The sequence below is a fragment of the Bombina bombina genome, chromosome 4 (genome assembly GCF_027579735.1).
Source record: "Bombina bombina isolate aBomBom1 chromosome 4, aBomBom1.pri, whole genome shotgun sequence".
NCBI lineage: Eukaryota > Metazoa > Chordata > Amphibia > Anura > Bombinatoridae > Bombina > Bombina bombina.
The window spans coordinates 390805980-390833190 of record NC_069502.1 but is presented as its reverse complement, the minus strand read 5'-3'; the positions used below and the strand labels follow the sequence as shown (position 1 = coordinate 390833190).

The following is a 27211-nucleotide window of genomic DNA, read 5'->3' as shown; positions in this document are numbered from 1 at the left end:
GTGGATCAATACTTCCCAAAAATTTCATCTACACACTCTACCAGGATGAATAACAAATCGAGAACCACAGATAGGAAAACACGCCAACTGGCTGAGTCGCCTATAGACCCCTCTCAGCAATCAGACCAACCTACAATTTAACCTACGGAACATCCTTCTTTCATGCAGGAGCTGAAGTCCTTCTTCTTGCCAAAAATTGACTCCCTTCAGGTAGGAATGGGCAATTTGCCAAGCGAGGTGAGACAATTCTCTTCCCGTCTGTCCTCTGCTGAAGGTCGCATATCTGATGTAAAGGATAGGCAAGCCAATTCGGATACCTCAATTAAACAGATTGTGAGGCAAAACAAGTATCTCCTAGACCGTGTTGAGGACTTGGAAAATAGGAGTCGCGGCAACAATTTTTGCATAGTAGGGGTACCCGAATCAATAAAAGGCAAGGCACTAATGGAATTTGTTACCGTCACTTTTCCTAAGCTACTAGGTATTTCATCAGAGCAACTTCCCATCGACGTTGAAAGAGCTCACAGGGTGGGCCCTGACATCTTACCTGACACCAGGAGTAAACCCAGGCAAGTGATTTTTAGGTGCCTGAACTTTCAGGAAAAGATTCTCCTATTACAAGCTTACCGAACACAGAAGGAAATCAGACACGATACTGCGCGCATCCTGTTGTTCTAGGACTACTCCATGGAAGTTACAAAAAAAGAGAAAGGATTTTGTACCACTCTGCTCAAAATTGCATGAACAGGGGCAACAAGTAGCTTTGCTCTACCCTGCTAAGCTCCGTCTGGCTACATCATCAGGCCCTAAATTCTTTCACTCCCCCCAAGCTCTGGAGGCATATTTGGCTACAGAATCAGGTAGCCGTTCACCATGAAGACCTGGAAATGGAGAGCTGGGTTGATCCTCTATATCCAGCTGATGCAGTTGAAACCTGAACTTGATATGTAATGTATCTTATGTTTTCAGATGCTCTTTATCTCTTTGATTTGTTCTTGAAGATATAGCTTATAATGCCTTTAGTTATTGAATGTAAGTTAACCATAACTTATATTGTATTATTTAACTTTACATTCTCTACTAATGGTATACTACCTACAATTTTCCCCAAGGTATATCAAACCTATCTATATCAATGGATAGGTAAAGAGTTGAATATTGTGTTCATGTTTATTGAATATGCCTTTCTCACTGTTGACTATTTACTATGTACTGACCAGTTTGCTGTACATTGTGAACACTATGGTAATTTTTCATTAATTTCCTCTATTCAGGGCTCTGAATGATACCCCCCCCTACATATGCATTTAAACTACGAGGCATCCCATTTGTTGCCTTCATATCACATACCAATTTTTTCATTTCTAGGTAGAGGACTGTCCCCTTTACATTTATGTGACACAGTCGTTTTCTTTACTACACACCACATGAGACCAGTGTCAGCCTCTATGGCTTGGAGGGGGTTTCTTAGTACTGCTAGCCACTGCATTCACATATTTCCCAAGTGTGTGGTTTGGTGGATCTTGGTACACTTCCACTCACAGCGCACTAACCTCAGGTGTCCATTATGGACTAGTGTTACGATAGGTAGCCCTCTTATAAATACTGTGTATGACTGTAGGTGGAACACACCCGATAAGTATATTGGGACACATAATATACACCATGAGGACCTAACTAAAAGTGGCTATACCAGGTCCGCTTTTCTAAAGTTTGTTGCTCAGGATATCTTGTTATTGTGGCTTTTAAATTGCACCGTTCAAGTTAATTAGTGGATGATGTGTGTGGGGGTTTTTTTCTCGTTTTTTTGTTGTTTTTGTTTTTCTCCGGCCTCTTGTCTTCCTGATGCAGGATAATAGCGCTTAAAATTCACTCTTGGAACGTGGAAGGTATCAACTCCCCTATTAAGCGTAAGTCAATACTAACTCACTTAAGAAAGCTAAATTCTGATGTGGCTCTAGTTCAGGAGACACATTTGACCAATGGGGAGCATGAGAGCTTGTGTGGGGAAGGTGGTTTTTCTTTCTCATAATAGCTCTAGCAGAGGGCTTGCGATCCTGTTTGGTAAGAGACTACAGGTAGACACACACCATACAATCACAGACCCAGAGGGCAGATTTCTCATCCTACAAGTTACCATTGATTCTGTCGCATACACCTTTTGTAATCTTTACGCCCCTAATGTCAAACTTATCTCATTCTGGGAAAATTTTACGCGAAATGTGATCCCTTTTGTGGGCACCAGGTTGATATTGGAGGGCAATTTTAATTTATCCCCTCAGCCCCTCCTTGACAGAACCTGGGTGCAGAATACAGAGGCAAAACAAAGATTGAAGAATTATAAAGGGAGGTTTGAGAAAAGGGTTTTTCGACTCCTGCGTGATGCCCTGGCAGTGTGTAACATTTGGCGTAGAAGGAACCTGGAAGACAGGGGTTATACTTGTCTCTCTAAAGCCAATTCCTCCTTGTCGCAGATAGACCTGTTCCTAACAGCAGACTCTTTGATTCCGCAAATATCATTGGAATCTATACACAATATTGTGATATCAAACCATGCCCCGATAGAGATCATTGTAGGACATGCTTCCAAGCGCCCCCTATAAATTCTCTGCGCTTCCCTTCATACTTAACTCTGAACCTTTTCAGAAATCTTTTTCCAAGCTTGGAATGACTAGTACACAGATAATGCATACCACCTATCTATTCCACAATTATTCTGGGAGGCGGCTAAGGGAGTGCTCACGGGACACATCATCTCTTATACAGCACATCTTAAGAGAAAAACTGCATACAGACACGATGCATTGCAAAACACGTTGTGCCAGGCTTATTAAGACTATTGCACCTCTAACTCACGTACTACCTATGACATTTACATTGCTGCCAAAACCGAACAATTTGTTAGACAGAAATTGGCCGCTGGCTTATTAAAATCGGCAAGCAGATTTTTTTGCTACGGAAACAAATCAGGTAGCTTTTAGGCCACCTTGGTAAAATCTCACTCATAGAAAGGATATACCAGCACTTAAGTATAGAGGTAAGGTTTACAAATCTGCTCCAGAATTTGCTTAATGCCTAGCAGATTATTACGCTAAGCTTTACTCAAAACAGCAACCTACCTCAGACCTTTTGTCAAACCTTTAAATTACCACAGGTCACGGAGACTCAGATAGACTCTCTTAACGCTCCAATATCCGCAGACGAGATTCGATATACTATCAAATCCATCTCCCTAGGGAAAACTCCCGGCCCAGATGGCCTTCCCACTTGATTCTATAGGCTTCTATCCCCTCAGATTTCTCCCATTTTGACTAGAGTGTATAATGCCCTCTTTCTGAAAGACGGGCTCCCCTCAAACTCTTTTGTATCAGCTCATATTACCCTGATTCCTAAGCCTGGTAAAGATCACCTCCTGCCAGAATCATACCGCCCCATCTCCCGCTTAAACAATGATTACAAAATTCTTATGAAAATTCTGGCCCAAAATTAAAAAAAAATTCTTCCATCCCTGTTACACCCTGACCAAACTGGGTTTGTGTCTGGCAGATCATCAGTGGTTAACTTGCGTAAAGCCCTTCATGCTATTGACTTTTATTGGAGGGGGACTGTGGACCAGCACGCAGAAGAGATCAGGAGGCCTTCCTGCTATCCCTGGATGCAGAGAAGGACTTCGATAGAGTTGAATGGCCACATTTGTTCCATACCCTCTGTAGGTTCAGATTCAGTTGCCTTTTATTAGATTTATTCCTCCCCAACGGCCAGCATCATGATCAATGGTCTTCTTTCTCCGGTGTTTGCCCTCCAAAGGGGTACACGCCAAGGGTGTCCATTATCGCTCCTCCTGTTTGATTTGGCCTTAGAGTCCTTATCTCTTAAATTGTGACAAACATATTCAGGCCTGCCCATAAATAATTCCATAATAATGTTCATATTGCTTTGTATGCTGATGATATGCTTCTTTTTGTTGCCAATCCCTCAGTGTACATACCAAAGATTATAGATGTGTTGACACTGTTTGGGGATTTCTCGGGGTACAGGGTAAATATAAATAAATCAGAAATCCTCTGGCTCACAGAACATAAAAAAAATACACTTACATCTCCATTTACGGTACAGCATAACATCCTAAAATATTTTGGGGTAGAACTGCATCTCAACCCCCACAAAATCTATGATCTTAACATTACGAAAGCAATGCAGCCTAATACAACCACAACTCACCGGGCGCATTAATCAGGTAAAAGTGACGATTTTGCCAAAAATTCTCTACCCACTCCTAATGTTGCCTTTCCTCCTTACCAAGTGGGATCTGTCTCAAGTAAACAAAGCAATACAAAGTTTATTTGGAAAGGTGGGAAAACACGGATTGCCACTAGCATATTACAACAACCATATCTCAAGGGAGGCTTGGCGCTCCCAAACTTAAAAATGTACAATCAGGCAGAGCTGACTCGGCTGGTCCTTGACTTGCAGAGTTGGACTGCACACTTCACAATTCCTGTACTGGAGGAGACTGTTACTGCACCTCTGGCTATAACGTACCTCCCATATATGTCCGATTCTTAGAACTACCCACAACAATTAAAAATAGCATCCTATTTAGGGATGTATTTAGAGCATGGTGGCTCATTCATAAGTTCCTTGGCAGACAATCCCCTACCCCCAGGTACATTCCCTTTGTGGGGAATGGAGACTTTCCAGCGGGAAATGACTCGGCTCCCTTTCGGGTGTGGAGATCTTCTGGCATAGACTCTTTGGTGCAATGCTGGACCCGTTGTTGCACACGGTCAGGTCATTCCAGGAGCTAAAACAGAAATATAATATCCCTAACTCTCACTTCTACGCTTACTTGCAAAGCAGACATTATGCAACTACTTTAATTAAATAAAACACTAACTTTTGGGACCTTTCCCCATTTGCAATTACACTCAGGGCTTACAAACTGGGAATTTTTTCTATCTACCCGATCTACCAACAGCTACTCTCACGCACCTCCGCTGAAGTTCTAGGAAATATATTAAGTAGACTCCAAAGAGAGGGCGTAGGGGAGATCTCTCTAGAAGACATTAAAATTAGTCTGGTACAAACTAAAAAGGCTAGCTTAGAGGTCCCTTTGAGGGAAACACAGACTAGGATACTGAACAGGGACTACATTACTCCAGCTTGTATGGTTCATTGGAACCCGTCATGTCCAAATAGATGTATCAAATGCCATGCGCCTAAACCAACTATTGGTCATTATTTCTTTGACTGTCCGTACATCAATCACTTTTGGCGCAAAATCCAACATTGGATAAAAACTACTTTTAAACTTAGCATAACTTTTGATTTGAAAAAAAAATCTACCTATTTGCTTGGGACAGGGAATATAGCCATATGCATGAAATGCTTACTTTATGTACATTATTGGCCCGCCAATGTGTTCTAGCCTTGTGGATCTCCACAAGGTCTCCCTCTGTAGCCCAATTTAAACAACGGCTCCTTAAGCATCTTTTTAATGAGCAACTAGACACCAGGCTGGACATGAGGGGGAGATTGCGAGGATGCAAGGATTTCTCAAAAAATGGCAAACGTACATTACAACCCTCACCCCTTCATTGCAACACCAAATATTAACACCCTTTCAACACCTTGAACTTTTTTCTGGAACTCTCCCTGAGGGAGGGTTGGAATTTTCCTGAAGTTACTGATACAGGTGTTCCACATTATGCCAGCTTGGAAGAGATTCTGATTGAAGGTTGAAGTATTGACCAACTAGCCCCCCCTTTTATAGTGGGTTTGGGGGGGTGGGAGAGGAGGAGAACCTTTTTTTTTCTGTGTTAAGAGTTCCAGAAATGTTTTAATTGTATGTTTTATTGTATTATTTGAAGAGTTTGAAAATAGGAAAATGTTGTAAGGAATAGGGCTCTTGCATGGTTTTCCTCTCACGCAAGTGTTTCTTGTTGACAAACTGAATAGTGGAGTACATCTTCGACCAAGGACTCTATGTTTGTACTGTGATATTGACATTGTACCATTGTTCACACTGTTTGTCTTTTTCACTTCTGTGACTAATAAAAAGGAATAAAAAATAAAAAAAACTTAAATTATGCTTACCTGATAATTTTCTTTTCTTCAGATGGAAAGAGTATACAGCTGCATTCATTACTTTAGGGAAATAATAACCTGGCCACCAGGAGGAGGCAAAGACACCCCAGCCAAAGGCTTAAATACTCCTCCCACTTCCCTCATACCCCAGTCATTCTGCCGAGGAACAAGGACTAGTAGAAGAAATACCAGGGTGAAAAGGTGCCAAAAGAATAATAAAATAAGAGATGCCCCACAAAACAAATACATGTGGGGAGCTGTGGACTCTTTCCATCTGAAGAAAAGAAAATTATTAGGTAAGCATAATTAAAGTTTTTTTTTCATAAATGCATTCATTACTTTTGGGAAAACAATACCCAAGCTATAGAGGACACTGAATGCAAAAACGGGAGGGTACAACAGGCGACCCATTCTGAGGGCACCAGGCCTGAAAAAAACACAACCTAACCAAACCCCGCTTTGTCGGAGCCAGGCAAAAAAACTATAAGGAAAAGGTCCCAAGGATACAGAACTGCAGGTAGTCCGAAGGCCTAACTAGAGACCGCAAAGCAGACTCACTGAGTCAACACTCCTCCAGGAGAACTGTCGCCCAGTAGTCGTTCCCCACACAACCCTTACTAGCTAGTACAGTACCAAAATTCCCAAAAGAGAAAGGACAAGGGTGAACCAAAGGGATACCCAAAAGGTACAGCAAAATCCAATAAAGAAAAAGCCCCCTTCAAAAGAAGGCCAAGTCCACAGAGACCCAAATGGATCCCGAGAACAAGGGGATATGACACCCAACCCACAAGGAGCAACCGGCATCCCCAAGGAGAAGAAACATCTCCCAAATATCGTGCAACAGCACCGAAAAGACAGCTGAAGACAAAGTCCTCAAAATGTCAGACCTCAGAGACTGAGCAAACAGAAAAATTTCAAGTAGCAAACTCAGAAGGTAAACATCTAAGTCCAGTAACACACTGACATCCGTAGGAAGACATGGATAAAACTCTCCATAAGAAAAAAGAAGCCAAACAAACTAGCAGATTCCCCAACCTCCAAGGCAGAGGACACACTCCAGGCAATCCAGGAAGCCAGACCTATTCACAGATCTCAAAGGGGAAGAGGTACAGAAGCTCTAAAAAGGTCTACTGGCACCCCCAAGACCTGAGGATAAACAACAGATCTCAGATCCTACACCTAGCCAGACCAGCCCAAGCAACGGCAGATCTGAAAGCAAGGGAACAGAAAGGAACCCCAAGACTCGCCTCCAAAAGGGCAGAAGAATGGACACAGCCACTTCAACCTAAAGGCAATCGAGCAGGCATTAGACCCAAAGAGATCTAGCAAAGCTACCCAACTAAGTATCAACGCGGAGCCAACAGCTCCCCAGATGGAAAGGAACAACTCAAAGAGCAGCCCAATCCCCGAACCAGTTAAAACATCTGTTACAAACTCCGGAACACAGTAGAGGACCCTTAAAAAAAGGAACCATACCTCTGTAAGGAGGACAACGAGCACCCTGAAGAGGAGAGCATCAATAAACACCTGCCCATAAGACAGGAAGTCATAGGAAGAACCAAGATGACACAAGGCCACGTCACTGACGAACACGCAAAGAACCCCTTAAAACACCATTGTGCTAGAACACATACCAGGTGCAAAAGTGACAGCTGAGCAACCGCAAACCTTCCATTTGCTAGGATGGAAAGCCCACCATCAGGTCACAATAGTTGGCTGTCTCAAGGGAACCATATCATCCGCATAAGACAAGCCCCAAGAAGCCCTGGCTCTTAGTAAATCTGGCCAAGTTGCAAAAACAGAACAGCCAGAACAAGGGCTAAGCCCAAGAACCACAGAAACTGGAACCACCAGGGCAATCCTAGGATCATAGGTCCAGTAACATTCCACAGCATGATCCACAATGAGAAAATGCTGAGGAAAACCCTCGACAACCGGAAGATCAGGACAGAAGACTGGGCTCCACAAATGTTTAGATTAAACAATCTTCCAGGAACATAAATCCCTCATCTGAAATAAAAAAAACAGACCTCCCAGGGAAAAATCCAGAATAACACGGATAACAAAAGCAAAAATCCCTTGCACGTCCAGACCCAAAGGGAAGAGACCACCCCATGCAGGAGCCCAACACTCCAAAGAGCCAAGGCCATAAAAGGACACTAGAGCTAACAGGCATCCAAGCAACATTAACATGAGTGTGCTTGAAAAAAAAAAGGAAGGCTGAGTAGACCTCGCCGGGGATCGAACTAGCAACCCTTGGTTTGCTACAGTACAGAGTAGCCACAGAGCATTAGTATGCTGAGATAGCTGTCCAGCTAGCCACAAGCTCCATACACAAGGGGAACAGTGAGGACAAGTCGCCCAAACAGAGCAACAGCAAGCCTCCACATCACCTCAGATTCGAAGTCAGAGGACAGTAAAACATAGGTTTGGATGCCACCTGGATGGCAATACCTACACAATATGAGTGGGAAACCACTAGGACCTCTTCTATCCCAAGAAGGAGATGCAGAGCATTCAAAACACTGGGAAAGGACCCCTAACTGGAGCCCAAACAGACAAAATCCAGAGGTCTCAATGAATAAGAGAACCACTAAAGGAACAAGTCCAAAAAGGACAATTTCCTAAGCAACACCGCCCCGACCGGCAGAAAAGAGGTGCTAAACCCTCTAATTTTCCCACCACATGGGAAGGAATACTCTAGGCTCTGAGGGCATCGGAAGCAACAGGGAAACAAACCCAAGAGCCGCACAGACCCGAAAGTCCTCTTGAGAATGCTTAGCTGAAACTTGTAAAATAAATATAAAATAAAGCTAAGAGCACTCGGCACCCCCGCCTGACCAGCAAGGCATAATAGGCGCCACATGTCTGACTAAGCCACGAGACAGAAGATCTGAACCCAATCAGGACCAGCCTGCAACCAGGGTCATAACTGCCAAGCCTGCTAAATCTTCAGAGAGGAGAAAACAGACAAACATGGGACTAACGTGTCCCGAACAACTTCCATAGAAGCAAACAGCGAGATATTTTAAGTTCCCACAGGAACATAGTATGAAACGAATAAAATGTATCCTAACCGGATTAAATAAAATAACGGGCAACCCGAAGGTTAACGCCCAAGAAGAACAGAAGGTCCGTAGGACCAGCCTAACGGAAACCCTTTTCTTCCAACAAAACTGTTAGGGATCTCGAAAACAAGACTTAAAGGAGATTACTTCATCCCCCCATGTCTAACGAGGTGAGCCATTCGAAAGAGGAGACTGATGAGTCCCATACCCAAGAAGGATAGGGTCCCCAAGCAGCTCAAAAATGTGTCTGAGTAAAACACTAAGGCGAGTCCGCCTGTAATGAAAGGCACAACACTCAGGCACAGTTACACCTACAGGGAACTGTTCATGCCCTCCGTAGGCTGAAGGTCCTGGGGCAATCAGGAACGAGCACAATCGCTGGACTTTGCAGACTCGCAAGCTGCAAAAGTATGTAAAAGCAAAAATGTGCCACAACCTCCGGGGGAAACAATCCACCCTCCAAGGAGGGAAACACATAACTTTGGTTACTCGCATGTGTAGTAGTAGAAAATGGTAGGAAGCTCACCTCCAGAAGGACAGGGTCCCCCGAGGTGGATGGCTCAGCAGTCTCTTGAATCCCCGAGCCCGAGGAACAAGGCGCTCTATGACGGCCTAAAGAACATAACCGACTGACCTGAGTCAATGGGGCCAATTTGCATTCTTCACAGGACAAAGAAACTGAATCAGAATGTTGACCAATCTCAACATCAGTATCCTCCATAACTGGATCAAGAATACCCAAAAATGGACTATATATAAAAAATTTGAACGGCACCTGACACCCACAATGGCTGGGGCACTCACCACCTCCTATGTACCAGACACCAGCGGACTAAAATTTTCCTTTGCCACACAGTCAGGAATGCAGAAATAGAAGACCAGAACGTAAACACGATCGGTCACAAGGTGAACCGTACAGTCCAACAAAAAGTGCGCCCGTCTGTAAGGTTGCGTCACTTCAACAGGCCGTTATGTTCTAAGCCACGAACCAAGTAAACACTACACATAAGCAGATTGAATCACATAACAAACATGATTAAACCCCCCCTGGTTCAATAGTCCCCCTCAGGAGATATTAACCCTTGATTCCAAGACACTTAAAGGAGTCTCACTGAGACCTTGTAGCTTTCATGTGAGTTTGCAGGAACAAATAAGTTACAGTACATTCGTGAAGAAGTAAAATGAAACGATCTTACCGGAATCTATGCCGTGGAACAGGAACACGGCCCTTCAAGTGTGACGGATAGTAGCCTCGCCTCCAACCATGGACTTAAGAGAAGAAAGCAGGCAGCGAAGCGAAGTTCGACAACGCCAATTGCTTGAGGAGCTGTTAACATGAGTCTGGATTGTTTTGCAGAAAGACTCTTCCCGCACCTCCGGACTCTAACTTTCATCCAAGCCCTCACTGAGAGACTGACAGGATTACTTAAAACTCCCGTCCCATTTCGAAGAGTACTACCCTTCATAAGAGAACAGCAAACTTCTGACACTTCTCTGCCAACCTCCTGGGAAGAAAGGCAAAGAATGACTGGGGGATGAGAGAAGTGGGAGGAGTATTTAAGCCTTTGGCTGGGGTGTCTTTGCCTCCTCCTGGTGGCCAGGTTCTTATTTCCCAAAAGTAATGAATGCAGCTGTGGACTCTTTCCATTTATGAAGAAAATAGTCATTATGATCAGACTTTTCATTTTTTTAGTTACCTTAGCCAAAAAATTAAATAGCATAATATTTAAGTCTAGTTAAATGTTAACACTTAAAATTTTAGATATCAGAAAAGATCCTTGGCACTATAATGGATTTATCTTTGGAAAAGGCCATATATAAATGTATTACATCTGGTGTTGACACCATTTTTCCATTTTGACCTTCTTGTGGGAGATATATAATTTAGGTGTAGAGGTCTCAAATGAGATTCCCTTATACCTATTGCTGTTATAAGTTGTGTTTTTCACATTTTTTATGCTAAGTAGTATTATTTCCTTATTTGCCTGTTGGTTTGTAAGGCTCCTCCACCTTTCCATTAATCCCTTCAAATTGTTATTTGTCTCTTTAACCCCTTAACGACGCATGTCGTACAGGGTACGTCGCACACAACCTGGTCTTAAAAGACCAGCGACGTACCCTGTATGACATTAGGGGTTTAAAGTGGCTGGAAGCGATCCTGCTCGCTTCCAGCCGCTTTCCGGTTATTGCAGGATGCCTCGATATCGAGGCATCCTGCAATAACACCCCTTGGCCATCCGATGCAGAGAGAGCCACTCTGTGGCCCTCTCTGCACCGGACATCGATGGCCGGTATCGTTGGTGGGTAGGAGCCGAATTGGGAGGCGGGTGGGCGGCCATCGATGGGCCGGGTAATGTAGAGGGGGGCAGGATCCGGGGCGGGCCGATGGGGGGCGCGCGTGCACGGGGGGCGGCGGTCGGGCGCGTGCGGGTGGGAACCGCTACACTACAGAAAAGTTTTGGTTGTATAAGTGGGAGAAAGGGGTATTTTAATGTTTAAAAAAAAACAATCTAAGGTATCTAGGAGGGGGTGGGGGGTTGGTCTTTGGTGGGGGGGGAGCTACACTACAGAAAATGGGAAAATTTTTAAAAAAACAACAATTTTATTCTAAACTGGATACTGGCAGACAGCTGCCAGTACCCAAGATGGTGCCCATTAAGTCAGAGGGGGAGGGTTAGAGAGCTGTTTGGTGGGGGATCCGTCAGGTTGGGGGCTAAGGGGGGGTCCTACACATCAGCATATGTAAATATGCTTTAAAAAAAAAAAAGCCTAAATATACCTTTTATTTTAGTACTGGCAGAGTTGCTGCCAGACTTAAGATGGCGGGGACAATTGTGGGTTGGGGGAGGGAAGAGAGCTGTTTGTGAGGGATCAGGGGGTCTGATGTTTCAGGTGGGAGGCTGAGCTCTACACTAAAGCTAAAATTAACCCTGCAAGCTCCCTGCAAGCTACCTAATTAACCCCTTCACTGCTAGCCATAATACACGTGTGATGCGCAGAGGCATTTAGCGGCCTTCTAAGTACCAAAAAGCAACGCCAAAGCCATATATGTCTGCTATTTCTGAACAAAGGGGATCCCAGAGAAGCATTTACAACCATTTGTGCCATAATTGCACAAGCCGTTTGTAAATGATTTCAGTGAGAAACCTAAAATTGTGAAAAATATTACGTTTTGTTTTTTATTTGATCGCATTTGGCGGTGAAATGGTGGCATGAAATATACCAAAATGGGCCTAGATCAATACTTGGGGTTTTCTACTACACTACACTAAAGCTAAAAGTACCCCAAAAAGCTCCCTACATGGTCCCTAATTAACCCCTTCACTGCTGGGCATAATACACATGTGGTGCACAGTGGCATTTAGCGGCCTTCTAATTACCAAAAAGCAACGCCAAAGCCATATATGTCTGCTATTTCTGAACAAAGGGGATCCCAGAGAAAAATTTACAACCATTTATGCCATAATTGCACAAGCTGTTTGTAAATAATTTCAGTGAGAAACCGAAAGTTTGTGAAAACATTTGTGAAAAAGTGAACTATTTTTTGTATTTGATCGCATTTGGCGGTGAAATGGTGGCATGAAATATACCAAAATTGTCCTAGATCAATACTTTGGGATGTCTACAAAAAAAATATATACATGTCAATGGATATTCAGGGATTCCTGAAAGATATTCGTGTTCTAATGTAACTAGCGCTAATTTTGAAAAAAAAATTGTATGGAAATAGCAAAGTGCTACTTGTATTTATGGCCCTATAACTTGCAAAAAAAGCAAAGAACATGTAAACATTGGGTATTTCTAAACTCAGGACAAAATTTAGAAACTATTTAGCATGGGTGTTTTTTGGTGGTTGTAGATGTGTAATAGATTTTGGGGGTCAAAGTTAGAAAAAGTGTTTTTTTTTCATTTTTTCTCATATTTTATCATTTCTTATAGTAAATTCTAAGATATGATGAAAATAATGGTATCTCTAGAAAGTCCATTTAATGGCGAGAAAAACGGTATATAATATGTGTGGGTACAGTAAATGAGTAAGAGGAAAATTACAGCTAAACACAAACCCCGCAAAAATGTAAAAATAGCCTTGGTTCCAAACGGACAGAAAATGGAAAAGTGCTGTGGTCATTAAGGGGTTAATTATGAATTGTTTATATATGAATGATAATTTATATTTCACATTCTGACACTGTTCAATTATATCTAAAATAGGCCGTTCTTCATTTACAATAGAGGAGATGTTAGTCATCTGCATGTATGGCATAAATTGACCTTGAAATGATTTGTATTTGCCTTGAAATTCTATAAATGGTATTTTTTCCATTTCTCGTATCTAATATATCCTTTACCTGTTTAATTTTTGCTATGCCTTCTTGCGAGAGAAATGGGTATATTTTACCTAGTATAAAGATAGGATTGCCCAATTGCATATATATATATATATATATATATATATATATATATATAAACACAGGTTTAGACTTTAGAGAACACTGTGATCTAAATGATCTCATTTCACTTCAAGCCTCTTCACTAAGACACCTCAGTAAAGACAACACCATACCTATTTTCAGCACTACAACCTAAAGTAAATCATATTTCTACCCAATTAACAGTAGAAGTGATTCTATTGAAATGTTCCAACAACTAGTGGAAAAAGACATCACTCGGCTACATAACATTATCTGTGACAATGCAGAAACATTTAAAGATAATCTAACGTTAGGAGAACGAGAATCCTTACGAGTACTACAAAACAACCCTGACATAGTCATCACCTCGGCAGATAAGGGAGGTGCTGTAGTCATTTTGAATAAAACTGACTATACAACCGAGGTTCTCTCCCAATTAGCAGACACCAAAACATATCATAAGTTAACATTCAATCCAACAATCAAATTCAGAAATGAACTTAGGGATCTTCTTGACACAGCCTGTGAGAAAGGCCTCATGAAGCCAGCTCTAGCCCAACACTGTCTAGTTGATCATCCCATTGTCCCAACCTTTCCCATAGTACCCAAGATCCATAAAACTCTCACAAACCCACCGGGCAGGCCGATAGTGGCCAGCAGGGGTTCCCTATGCGAGAGGTTGGGAGACTGGCTTGACAATGTATTTCAACCAATAGTAAGATCCCTTCCCAGCTATATCAGAGACAGCACTCACCTAATCAATAGAATAGAAAATTTGAAGTGGCACGACAACTATAAATGGTTGACCATAGACGTCTCTTCTCTTTATTCTAGCATCCCTCACATAGAAGGACTTAAAGCCCTCAGATATATGCTAGAAAGATTCACTGATTTTCCCAACAGCTTTATTGCGAAGTTTGCCCCCTCATATGCAAATTTGTATATGGGTTACTTTGAAACCTGCCACATCTTTGGAGGTGACTGCCATCTCAAAACCAACATCATAACATACGGTAGATATATCGATGACTTGATTCTAATTTACAATGACAACAAAGACACAACTATTCCACAATTTGTTCAATACCTAAATCAGAACGAGCTAAATCTAACATTCACCTACAAGGCTCATGATAGAGACATAGAATATCTAGATTTACATCTGCAACATGATGAGGAAAACAACATCTTCATCTCCAACTACAGCAAGCCATTAGCTAGAAACACTATTCTTAGAGCTGACTCCTGCCATACACCACATATGAGAAAAGGCATACCCAAAGGACAGTTTCTTCGCCTACGCAGGAACTGTTCCACACTAAGAATATACTACAAAGAAGCTAAGATTTTAAAAGACAAATTAGTAGCTCAAGGTTACAATAAATCATCACTCAAAAATATAATGATCCAGGTAGCAAAAATGGACAGACAAACTCTATTGAACAAAACAGAGGGTGACACTAGTCGAAAATCTAAAAAGAAATCATATACACAAATTACCTCCCCAAGTCAAGAAACAAGTCACATAAATTCAATATCAGATAAAGATCCTATATATTTCACGACGAAGTATAGTGGCCAGTTTTACCAAATTTGTAGGATAATAAAAAAGTACCTACCAGTTCTAAATGGAGACACAATACTTAAACACAAAATGGACAATATAGTCAAGTTCGCAGCTAAGAAGGCTACTAACTTGGGTGACATAGTAAAGAAAAAATTCCACAAAAAAAATGGAGTCATCAACTGGCTTACACCTTCAGCCGGTTTTTATAGATGTGGACATGCCCGCTGTAAAAGCTGTGACTATACTAATCCAAGTACAAGCTTTACCTCAACCCAAACAGGTAAAACATATATCAAGAGTAGGATTAACTGTACCTCCACATACGTCATCTACTTAGTTACCTGCAGGGAATGCGGGTTTCAATATGTGGGCATCACAACCCGCCCGCTCAAATACAGGGTTAGGGAACACCTGAATTCCATAGATGAAACCTCACAAAGAACCCCAGTAGCAAAACATTTCCATACACACATCAATCACATTAGGAATTTTTCTTTTCAAGGAATAGAACACATAGATAAAGATCCTCAGGGAGGTGACCGAGTAAAGACACTCCTCAAAAGAGAAGTCTACTGGATCTTCACATTAATAGAAGGTATGATATAAATCTATTCATCGAGTAAAACAGAGGAACTAAACACAACTGCCTTTTTCTTCCTCTCGTGGTATTTAGACTGGCAAACTTAGGAGCTCTAGCCAGCCTTTGCTTTTCCTTGCTCTTTATTTTTCTACCTTTTATTTCTTTCTTATTTTCTCTATCTCTGTCCCTTTTTATACGTTTATAATATACGGATAGGATTTCTTGTGAGTACACAGGATTTCTTAGGAATATTGATATACAGATAGGATTTCTTATGTGTACATAAGATCTCTTAGCATTAGCATTACTGATAGTATTATCTGTGTATACACATATATACAAAAGAACTAGAGGAATTAGAAATCAACCCTTGAGTCTACCAGTTAGGACGCATACACACACCCGAGTGTTAGTGTCAGTCATCAAATATTATCAACTACTCTTTACTTAGTCTCCTATATAGCTATAACTATATTATAAAACCTTTAAGAAACTTTCAGACAAGCAACCTAATAGGACTAGATTAGTCTCTATCCCATACATAGTTTCTCCTTGTACACTAGAGAGGAATAACAATGAAAAATAAAAAACAAAAAAATTAACTTACACTTTAGGGACCAACTGTATTCCGCTGTTTGATTGTACACTATATACATGTCCTCTGCACACATATATATAATATGTATATATAATATGTGTAGGACTATATTAAACTCTCTAAAACAACGGTCTACCCCCATAGTGAAACTTTAACATTGAATCAAATTTTTAAAACAATTTACCATTTTAATTCAGAAGCAATTGTAAATATGTAATTTAATTTAATTAACATTATCTTTTCTCTATTCCCACTCAGTTATCAGTGTATATTTCTTCATTTGTTCATTATTATATTTTCTTACCCATTCTAGGATCCACTCAAAGTATTATTTTATTTCTTTCAGTTAACATTTACAAGAGAAAAATTCCATGAGTTCATTACATACTTATTTTTCTCTTTTGATTTTCCTCTTTATTTTGTTTCCATCATTTAATATTTATCATTTATTAATAGCTAATCTTTATGTTAAATTTTTCAAATTGTGAGGTATATTAATCTTTTTTTATCTTACATCTCTGTTAAGATGTGATAATAATTTGTAATATTGATTGTTCACGTTTATGTTTAGTACACCTTTGCATCCTAACAGTGTATCATCCTATAGTCAATACTTTGGCCTCCACAGCTGAGCCTAAGTGATCTACCTATCATCCAAAGATCAACCCACCTTTATCTAATTGGCTGTTCTAGCCTATTTAGGCTCACCTGTGGCACCCAAATCACTATCTCTGAAGAAGCGCATGTGACATGCGCGAAACATGTCAGATGGTGTAAGCTGCTCCAGCTAAGTTACTACCTAAAAGAATAAACTCTACCTGCACTGACTATTTGTCCGGATTTGCTCTCCTTTTTTTCTTGTATATATATATATATATATATATATATATGTGTGTGTGTGTGTGTGTGTGTGTTTTGTGTGTACATATGTATTGTTTGTGTTTATATGTATATATATATATATATATATATATATATATATATATACACCCAGTATATATATAGGTAACCCTCAGTTTACGCCGGGGTTAGGTTCCAGAAGGAATGGTTGTAAATCGAAACCGTTGTAAATTTAAACCCAGTTTATAATGTAAGTGAGGGAGTTAGGTTCCAGGCCCCTCTCAAAATTGTCATAAGTAACATCTAATACATTATTTTTAAAGCTTTGAAATGAAGACTTTAAATGCATTATAAACCTAATAATATGGATTGTATCATCATCAAACTAAGTTTAATGAACAAAAACGTTTTTTTACTTGCATTTCAATCTGCAGTGATTAATAGGAGCTTAGGCACCCTCACCTCAAGCAGCTGGACAGGAAGATAAAAGGGAAGTGGCTGCTAGATCTTGTTGCTCGATAGGTCTGGTCTGCTCTGTGTACACAGATCAATTTCAGTCTGCTAAGCTTGCATAACTTTGCTGTAACACAAGCGGACAGCTCCACCTACTGGCTATTTTAATTAGTGCACTGATTTCCAATAGCAGTCACATGACTGAAAAAAAGGTTGTTATTCTGAAACGGTACAAATTGAACCGGCGTAAACCGAGGGCCACTTGGGTATATATATATATATATATATATATATATATATATATCTGTAGAAACATATATATACACATATAAATACATCAATACATGGGAATTCAGCACTCTTTTATATTAAACACCATATATTTTATTGTTCAATAAAACAACCAAAGAAGTCTCTTTGTTACACATTCTATAAAAAGTTACTTGCAAACCAAATTGTACATTTCTTAGTATCTAGAAACATATAGGATAACTAATGTTTCACATTAAATTTACCTAATGTTGCAATCTTATATGAGCCGTATAAAAAGCCTCTAAATTCAACAGTATAGTACAGAGTGTCCTGCATTATATTAATACATTAGGCAGAGTAATGGCAGGTAAATAAACATCCAAGTTAGATGATTAATATAGCTATTACATGCACAGAATCATAAAGTAGATGCCCACTCCTTCCAGTATGCACAACCGCGGTTATCACCGCACTCTAGGTTAAACCGGACTGTGTTAGAGCTAGTCAGTATTGCAATGCTTACGTGACCAAAGTGTTAGAAGCGGCTTGTATTCCCCTCCTGGGACTCCCTTTCACGGGAGCTCGTACATACACGAGTAACTTGATTTCATCTGTTAAGCCCTTCTACTTCTCTGACATCACTGGACAGCGTGTAAAGAACTCCGGTGTAACGTACACCAAACTGAGAGAGGCACTGCTCAGTGGGAGGTAAATAAACGAAAAAACAAAATTTATGCTTACCTGATAAATTCCTTTCTCCTGTAGTGTGGTCAGTCCACGGGTCATCATTACTTCTGGGATATTAACTCCTCCCCAACAGGAAGTGCAAGAGGATTTACCCAGCAGAGCTGCTATATAGCTTCTCCCCTCTACGTCACACCCAGTCATTCGACCAAGAACCAACGAGAAAGGAGAAGCCAAAGGGTGCAGTGGTGACTGGAGTATAATTTAAAAAAATTTTTTGACCTGCCATAAAAAACAGGGCGGGCCGTGGACTGACCACACTACAGGAGAAAGGAATTTATCAGGTAAGCATAAATTTTGTTTTCTCCTGTTAAGTGTGGTCAGTCCACGGGTCATCATTACTTCTGGGATACCAATACCAAAGCTAAAGTACACGGATGACGGGAGGGACAGGCAGGCTCTTTATACGGAAGGAACCACTGCCTGAAGAACCTTTCTCCCAAAAACAGCCTCCGAAGAAGCAAAAGTGTCAAATTTGTAAAATTTGGAAAAAGTATGAAGAGAAGACCAAGTTGCAGCCTTGCAAATCTGTTCAACAGAAGCCTCATTCTTAAAGGCCCAAGTGGAAGCCACAGCTCTAGTAGAATGAGCTGTAATTCTTTCAGGAGGCTGCTGTCCAGCAGTCTCATAGGCTAAACGTATTATGCTACGAAGCCAAAAAGAGAGAGAGGTAGCCGAAGCTTTTTGACCTCTCCTCTGACCAGAATAAACGACAAACAGGGAAGACGTTTGTCGAAAATCCTTAGTTGCCTGTAGATAAAATTTCAGGGCACGGACTACATCTAGATTGTGTAGAAGACGTTCCTTCTTCGAAGAAGGATTAGGACACAAAGATGGAACAACAATCTCTTGATTGATATTCCTGTTAGTGACCACCTTAGGTAAGAACCCAGGTTTAGTACGCAGAACTACCTTGTCTGAATGAAAAATCAGATAAGGAGAATCACAATGTAAGGCAGATAACTCAGAGACTCTTCGAGCCGAGGAAATAGCCATTAAAAACAGAACTTTCCAAGATAACAGCTTGATATCAATGGAATGAAGGGGTTCAAACGGAACACCCTGTAAAACATTAAGAACTAAGTTCAAACTCCATGGTGGAGCAACAGTTTTAAACACAGGCTTGATCCTAGCTAAAGCCTGAAAAAAAGCTTGAACGTCCGGAACCTCTGACAGACGTTTGTGTAAAAGAATGGACAGAGCTGAAATCTGTCCCTTTAAGGAACTAGCGGATAAACCCTTTTCTAAACCTTCTTGTAGAAAAGACAATATCCTAGGAATCCTAACCTTACTCCATGAGTAACTCTTGGATTCGCACCAATATAAGTATTTACGCCATATTTTATGGTAAATCTTTCTGGTAACAGGCTTCCTAGCCTGTATTAAGGTATCAATTACTGACTCAGAAAACCCACGTTTTGATAAAATCAAGCGTTCAATTTCCAAGCAGTCAGTTTCAGAGAAATTAGATTTTGATGTTTGAAGGGACCCTGGATCAGAAGGTCCTGTCTCAGAGGCAGAGACCAAGGTGGACAGGATGACATGTCCACTAGATCTGCATACCAAGTCCTGCGTGGCCATGCAGGCGCTATTAGAATCACTGATGCTCTCTCCTGTTTGATTCTGGCAATCAATCGAGGAAGCATCGGGAAGGGTGGAAACACATAAGCCATCCCGAAGGTCCAAGGTGCTGTCAAAGCATCTATCAGACCCGCTCCCGGATCCCTGGATCTGGACCCGTAACGAGGAAGCTTGGCGTTCTGTCGAGACGCCATGAGATCTATCTCTGGTTTGCCCCAACGTCGAAGAATTTGGGCAAAAACCTCCGGGTGAAGTTCCCACTCCCCCGGATGAAAAGTCTGACGACTTAGGAAATCCGCCTCCCAGTTCTCCACTCCCGGGATGTGGATTGCTGACAGGTGGCAAGAGTGAGACTCTGCCCAGCGAATTATCTTTGATACTTCCATCATTGCTAGGGAGCTTCTTGTCCCTCCCTGATGGTTGATGTAAGCTACAGTCGTGATGTTGTCCGACTGAAACCTGATGAACGCCCGAGTTGTTAACTGGGGCCAAGCCAGAAGGGCATTGAGAACTGCTCTCAATTCCAGAATGTTTATTGGCAGGAGACTCTCCTCCTGATTCCATTGTCCCTGAGCCTTCAGAGAATTCCAGACAGCGCCCCAACCTAGTAGGCTGGCGTCTGTTGTTACAATTGTCCAGTCTGGCCTGCTGAATGGCATCCCCCTGGACAGATGTGGCCGAGTAAGCCACCATAGAAGAGAATTTCTGGTCTCTTGATCCAGATTCAGAGTAGGGTACAAGTCTGAGTAATCCCCATTCCACTGACTTAGCATGCACAATTGCAGCGGTCTGAGATGTAGGCGTGCAAAGGGTACTATGTCCATTGCCGCTACCATTAAGCCGATCACCTCCATGCATTGAGCTACTGACGGGTGTTGAATGGAATGAAGGACACGGCATGCATTTTGAAGCTTTGTTAACCTGTCTTCTGTCAGGTAAATCTTCATTTCTACAGAATCTATAAGAGTCCCCAAGAAGGGAACTCTTGTGAGTGGAAAGAGAGAACTCTTCTTTTCGTTCACCTTCCATCCATGCGACCTTAGAAATTCCAGTACTAACTCTGTATGAGACTTGGCAGTTTGAAAGCTTGAAGCTTGTATCAGAATGTCGTCTAGGTACGGAGCTACCGAAATTCCTCGCGGTCTTAGTACCGCCAGAAGAGCACCCAGAACCTTTGTGAAGATTCTTGGAGCCGTAGCCAATCCGAATGGAAGAGCTACAAACTGGTAATGCCTGTCTAGGAAGGCAAACCTTAGATACCGGTAATGATCTTTGTGAATCGGTATGTGAAGGTAAGCATCCTTTAAATCCACTGTGGTCATGTACTGACCCTTTTGGATCATGGGTAAGATTGTCCGAATAGTTTCCATTTTGAACGATGGAACTCTTAGGAATTTGTTTAGGATCTTTAAATCCAAGATTGGCCTGAAAGTTCCCTCTTCTTTGGGAACCACAAACAGATTTGAGTAAAACCCTTGTCCTTGTTCCGACCGCGGAACCGGATGGATCACTCCCATTAGTAAAAGATCGTGTACACAGCGTAGAAACGCCTCTTTCTTTATCTGGTTTGTTGACAACCTTGACAGATGAAATCTCCCTTTTGGGGGAGAGGATTTGAAGTCCAGAAGATATCCCTGAGATATGATCTCTAATGCCCAGGGATCCTGGACATCTCTTGCCCAAGCCTGGGCGAAGAGAGAAAGTCTGCCCCCCACTAGATCCGTTCCCGGATCGGGGGCCCTCAATTCATGCTGTCTTAGGGGCAGCAGCAGGTTTCCTGGCCTGCTTGCCCTTGTTCCAGGACTGGTTAGGTCTCCAGCCTTGTCTGTAGCGAGCAACAGCTCCTTCTTGTTTTGGTGCAGAGGAAGTTGATGCTGCTCCTGCTTTGAAATTATGAAAGGAACGAAAATTAGACTGTCTAGCCTTAGGTTTGGCTCTGTCTTGAGGCAGGGCATGGCCTTTACCTCCTGTAATGTCAGCGATAATTTCTTTCAACCCGGGCCCGAATAAGGTCTGCCCTTTGAAAGGTATGTTAAGTAATTTAGATTTAGAAGTAACGTCAGCTGACCAGGATTTTAGCCACAGTGCTCTGCGTGCCTGAATGGCGAATCCGGAATTCTTAGCCGTAAGTTTAGTTAAATGTACTACGGCATCCGAAATAAATGAATTAGCTAGCTTAAGTGTCTTAAGCTTGTTTGAAATCTCATCTATAGTTATTGAGTCAAGAGTCTCTTCCAGGGACTCAGACCAAAAAGCGTCCGCGGCCGTGACAGACGCAATACATGCAAGGGGTTGCAATATAAAACCTTGTTGAACAAACATTTTCTTAAGGTAACCCTCTAATTTTTTATCCATTGGATCTGAAAAGGCACAGCTATCCTCCACCGGGATAGTGGTACGCTTAGCCAGAGTAGAAACCGCTCCCTCCACCTTAGGGACCGTCTGCCATAAGTCCCGTGTGGTGGCGTCTATTGGAAAAAATTTTCTAAACACAGGAGGGGGGGGGAAAGGGTACACCGGGCCTATCCCACTCCTTAGTAATTATCTCTGTAAGCCTCTTAGGTATAGGAAATACGTCAGTACTCGCCGGTACCGCATAGTATCTATCCAGCCTACATAATTTCTCTGGGATTGCAATGGTGTTACAATCATTTAGAGCTGCTAATACCTCCCCTAACAGTACACGGAGGTTTTCGAGTTTAAACTTAAAATTAGAAATTTCTGAATCAATTCTATTGGGATCAGAACCGTCACCTGCTGATTGAAGCTCTCCGTCCTCATGTTCAGCATACTGTGACGCAGTATCAGACATGGCCCTATTATCAACAGCGCACTCTGTTCTTACCCCAGAGTGATCACGCTTACCTCTTAGTTCTGGTAATTTAGCCAAAACTTCAGTCATAACATTAGCCATATCCTGTAATGTGATTTGTAATGGCCGCCCTGAAGTACTCGGCGCCACAATATCACACACCTCCCGAGCGGGAGATGCAGGTACTGACACGTGAGGCGAGTTAGTCGGCATAACTCTCCCCTCGTTGTTTGGTGAAATATGTTCAATTTGTACAGATTGACTTTTATTTAAAGTAGCATCAATGCAATTAGTACATAAATTTCTATTGGGCTCCACTTTGGCTTTAGCACATATAGCACAGAGATATTCCTCTGAATCAGACATGTTTAACACACTAGCAAATAAACTAGCAACTTGGAAATACTTTTCAAAGTAATTTACAAATAATATGAAAACGTACTGTGCCTTTAAGAAGCACAGAAAAAGTTATGACAGTTGAGAAATAATAAACTGAGAAACTATAACATCAAATCTTTTCCGGTAAAAACACAATTTTAGCAAAGGATTGCCCCCATTAGTAATGGATAACTAACCCTGATAGCAGAAAAAAAGTACAGAAATAAACGTTTTTTATCACAGTCAGCTACAATCTCACAGCTCTGCTGTGAGTGATTACCTCCCTCAAAATAAGTTTTGAAGACCCCTGAGCTCTGTAGAGACGAACCGGATCATGCAGGGAAGACAAGAGACTTCTGACTGAATTTTTTGATGCGTAGCAAAAGCGCCAAAATAGGCCCCTCCCCCTCACACACAACAGTGAGGGAGATCAGTAAACTGTCTTAAATTAAATAAAACGACTGCCAAGTGGAAATAAACAGTGCCCAAAACATTTTTTCACCCAGTACCTCAGAAAATTAAACGATTTAACATGCCAGCAAAAACGTTTAACATCAAATAAAGGAAATGTCATTAGAAAGCCTGTTGCTAGTCACTGCAAATTAGGCTAAAGTCTTATGCATACAGTATTATCCCAGTGAAGTGCCATTCCCCAGAATACTGAAGTGTAAAATATACATACATGACAGCCTGATACCAGTTGCTACTACTGCATTTAAGGCTGAGTTTACATTATATCGGTATGGCAGAATTTTCTCAGTCAATTCCATTGTCAGAAAATAATATGCTGCTACATACCTCTTTGCAGATTAACCTGCCCGCTGTCCCCTGATCTGAAGTTTACCTCACTCCTCAGATGGCCGAGAACAGCAATATGATCTTAACTACGCCAGCTAAAATCATACAAAAAACTCAGGTAGATTCTTCTTCAAATTCTACCAGAGAAGGAACAACACACTCCGGTGCTGTTATAAAATAACAAACTTTTGATTGAAGGTATAAAACTAAGTATAATCACCACAGTCCTCTCACACATCCTATCTATTAGTTGGGTGCAAGAGAATGACTGGGTGTGACGTAGAGGGGAGGAGCTATATAGCAGCTCTGCTGGGTGAATCCTCTTGCACTTCCTGTTGGGGAGGAGTTAATATCCCAGAAGTAATGATGACCCGTGGACTGACCACACTTAACAGGAGAAAAACTATTTTCCTCTCAAAGGGCCATCTCCCATTAGGGTGCCAAAACAGTGTAAAACCGAATCCACAGTCCCGGTATATGTTCACACCAGCATCCAAGTGAAGTTACACTTGATCACCATACTCTGTATTAACGGCTCATAAGAATCCAATGCATTTAGGGTATTGCATTTAAAAGATGTCCAGACTCAATCTGTATTGCAGCATGATACAAAAAGCCTTTTTGACAACAGCATATGTGTTTCACCCCTAAGGCAGACTCACACTGAGGCTTCATCAGGGCTGTAATCTACTAGACTCAAAACAGCCTTTTTAAACCTTAATTGGCCCAGCCTACTTTGTGCAGTTTTACCTGTTGCTCTTAAAGGTACATATCGAAATCATTCTCACATGCTACAAAATCATATTTACATCCTACTATTTCCACAATTGGAAAAACCTAAAAACTTCTCATAGATTATGGCGCACACCTCAAACTAGATTCCATTCATTATATCCTACTATTTCCAAAATTGGAAAAACCTAAAAACTTCTCATAGATTATGGCGCACACCTCAAACTAGATACCATTCATTATAACCTTTTTTACTTTGAAGTCATATAAGAAACATTGTATTACAATGTCAAAAGACCCACAGAATTAGGTATATATGCTAGATCTCATCTAACACTTATAAAAAGCAGGCATAATCTACTTTATCATTAAGGCCTAGTGGAAATCTTGTCTTTAGCACAAAGATCCACCTTGCTTCTTTTTGAAGTAGAATTTTGTCCACATCACCCCCTTTATTGCTTAAATCTCCCTTATCAATGGAAGTAAACTTTAAAAAGTATCATGCAGGAGATCCATGTTCTTTAAAGTGCTGCGCAACATTGGTATCTCTTTTATAATATATATCATCCCTATGTTCCTGAATCCTATCTTTAAGGACACGTTTTGTTTTCCCTACATAGAACCGGGGGCAGCCACAGTGTAACAGATACACCACTCCCACTGAATTTCGTCTAAATTTTTATGTCTAGGAAGGCTAGTTCTTTTTTTATCAGCTTCACTAGTCAAGAGACACATATACACACACATTTAATAATTAGACAGGTTTATATACGTATCTTTATGTTAAAGCCCTCTGCCTGCTTTTTTTTCTGACACCTGAGACCTCATATCTTTGATGCCTGCAATTTATTTATTTCTCCACATTTGGTGCACTAGTAGATATAGGGATAACAATGAAAAAGACATTACTACTTATGGATTATGCTACAAATTTGTCTCTCATTACAAAGCAAGGGGACAAATTTTTTGAGAAGTTTTGCCCCAAACTTGTTGCACTAATAGATATAGAGATAAAAATGAAATAAATACACAACATAATATAGCTAACTTCCTTTTTATTTGTTGTGAAAAATCTATGTGCACCATGTTTAAAGCATGTAATACAAGTCCCACTCTCCACTACGCACCAATTTTGACGCAACACTTTTCGCACCAATTATGACACAAACTCCTAAACAACCCACACACTAGTGAATTTTTCAACCACTTTTGATTGGAATATGCATAATCACATGATTTATGACATCAGACAATCTGATTCAAATATACATTTTAAACTATCACTAACGAATTAAATTGCTCGATACTTGTGTCATTGATCACTCATCAGAACTTGTAAGTGCCATATGTTACATTGTGTATTATACTTTGAAAGTATGTATATGTGAAATTAGAATTAAAGATAAACATTGATACTGACATTAGGACACACAGTGTAATATTTTAGACAATGATTTTAAAATTCAAATTGATGTTTGATTCAATATAATATTAAGATGATAGCTCAAAGAGATAGCCCACATAACATTACACTGTCATGATTCAGATACAGCAGAAATTAAATTCACCTCTTTACTGTCATGCTATTTTCAGTGTATTTCTTCCTTATCTTGAATTTCTTTTTCAGTAAGAAATGTCATCTTATATGCCAGCCCATTTTATAACACCTGTGAAGTGGTGGTTTTTAAAACTAGATTGCAATCAGGACAGGTTACACAGGTACAGAGAGAAAACTGGCCCAGCTCTTAAAGTATCCATTGATTGCAAATAAATACATATGATACTCTGATTACATGTTATATTCGCAATTATTCCTGCTCAGAATAATAATAAGTTTACACTATATACATATAGTGGTATAAATAAACACAGAGATATGAAAGACAACATTGTTTAGAATAAACAAAGAAATTTAGGGACATGTAAATATGCTTGCAAAAGATTTCTGACATAACACACACACACATATATATATATATATATATATATATATATACACACACATACACACATACATACATACACACAGTACAGTACAAGCATGTGCAAGGTATATGTATAAATTCTAGCATTAATAATCATTTATAAAAAAAAAATCATGAGATAAAAGCATATAATGACTTCTAGAAATACAAATACACATTCATTTTTGTGAAAGTGTCATATAACAGATTTTGTATGTATAACAAATAAATATAAAAATAACTTCCTATCAGATATTGTTTGTTGAGGTACAAATGTAGTTATTTCTTGGACATTAACAGATGAAAAATTAAAGATTAGCTTTAGAGAAATGTGCTTGTTCATGG

At 40.7% G+C, this 27211-nt stretch overlaps 1 protein-coding gene across 1 annotated transcript in view; it reads right to left on the bottom strand.

Moving 5' to 3' along the window:
• USP13 (ubiquitin specific peptidase 13) overlaps positions 1 to 27211 on the bottom strand; it is a 342814-nt gene that overhangs the window by 27460 nt on the left and 288143 nt on the right. The window lies entirely within an intron of this gene.